At 34.9% G+C, this 1615-nt stretch overlaps 1 non-coding gene across 1 annotated transcript; it reads left to right on the top strand.

The window, feature by feature from the left end:
- The first annotated feature begins 1274 nt into the window (after positions 1-1274).
- Positions 1275-1380, top strand: LOC128036349 (small nucleolar RNA R71). The gene has a single exon (XR_008193147.1). It is a non-coding gene; the product is annotated as a small nucleolar RNA R71 (small nucleolar RNA).
- The last annotated feature ends 235 nt before the right edge of the window (positions 1381-1615 follow it).

Genomic DNA, 1615 nt, shown 5'->3' with positions numbered 1-1615 from the left:
GTTAATCGCTATTGATTTTTACTAGCTAAAATGCGTATTTGTTAATGGTTTAAGGGTTTAATTTGAAAATGAAAAATTGTTAAAGGTAGTGGATAATAGGGACATTAATTAATTGAGAATATGTTAAGTAATGTTTAATAAAATATTAAGCATATGTTAAAATAAATAAGGTAAAAAGTGTTTGTAACACGCCATACCCGACTCGATAATTGGATCTGAGTATGATGTGTGAGAACATAAATTCAGACTAATTCTTATACAAATCATTAAATGAAATTGAAATATTGCAAAATTTTACAAATTTAAGAGAATAAAACATGTGCCGAGCTTTTACTTTATGAAGATTTCAATGTACATTTTAGGCAGATCAAAATAACGTTCAAAACCGTTTGGCGATTAAGTTTTTATTAAATTTATTTCATTGAATAGAATATAGTGATTCAAATTTAAGCATTGATATTTTAATAGAAAGCTCTTAAAAAAAAGTCTTGTCAAAATAGTAGTTCTTTATACAGATTACTTCTAAAATACATTTATACGCCACCTCCAACAGTTATGCATGATACAAAACAAATCAGACAACTCACAATAGCAACAACACTCTGGCGTAGTCTTTCTAACAAATAGTCTTCCTTTAGTCAGGAAGTCTTGTGAATGTTCTTGTTGAATTGGTGCACTCAGACTGCACCTGTTTGACATCTGTTCTCACAGACTGCTTCTCTTCCTCAATTCTATCCAAACGTTGACCACATACAGTTTGGTCACTTGGGTTGGTTTTGTCCTGGGGTTTCTACAAATAAGGAGGTTGGTAATTAGTATTTTTAACTTGATTTGAATTGTTACCTCCTCCTTGGTTTCCTCCCTATCTCAAGTTTAGGTGATCCCTCTAGCCGGGATTATATGTATTCGAATAAAGGCTTCCACCCCTATTCCCAATGTAGTTCACATCCTCGGCAGGATTATTGATATAATGGAAGAGTGGCTTGTCTCCTCCATACATAAACAATGTAGAAGCATATTCAATATGGTTTAATCTATCCATTATTTATCGATACTTATCATCCTCTTGAATAGCTTTGACCGTAGCAGTTCTCTGGCCATATGTGAAACGTTCAGTTGGCCACTGGCAGGAGTTTAATGCCATATTTTTAATAATTTTGTACGCATCCTCATATGTCCTATTCATAAGGGCTCCTCCTCCTGCTCCGTCTAGTTAAGATCGTGTGTTTGCATCTAACCCATTATAAAATACCTACCGTAGCATCCACTCAGGAAATTCGTGGTGCGGACATTTTTGAATCAACATTTTGAAGCGTTCCCATGCCTCATAGAACCTTTCTCCCTCAATATTTCTAAAGACAGCAATCTCTCGCCTTAGTTGAACTGTTTTGCTAATCGGGAAGAACTTTTGTAAGAACTTTCCAACAAGTTCCTCCCATGTCGTAATAGATCCTGGTGCCTACGAATCTAACCAAGAAAAAGCATTATCAATAAAAGAAAAGGGGAACAATCAAAAACGAATGGCATCGTCAATGACCCCGTTATACTTAAAAGTATCAAAGAGTTGGAGAAAACGTTTCAAATGCTATTTATGGTCCTCTGTCATAGTGCCCCT

The sequence above is a fragment of the Gossypium raimondii genome, chromosome 13, assembly GCF_025698545.1.
Source record: "Gossypium raimondii isolate GPD5lz chromosome 13, ASM2569854v1, whole genome shotgun sequence".
NCBI classification, from domain to species: Eukaryota; Viridiplantae; Streptophyta; class Magnoliopsida; order Malvales; family Malvaceae; genus Gossypium; species Gossypium raimondii.
The sequence above is the reverse complement of the archived record's forward strand: the minus strand, read 5'-3'. Positions and strand labels throughout refer to the sequence as shown.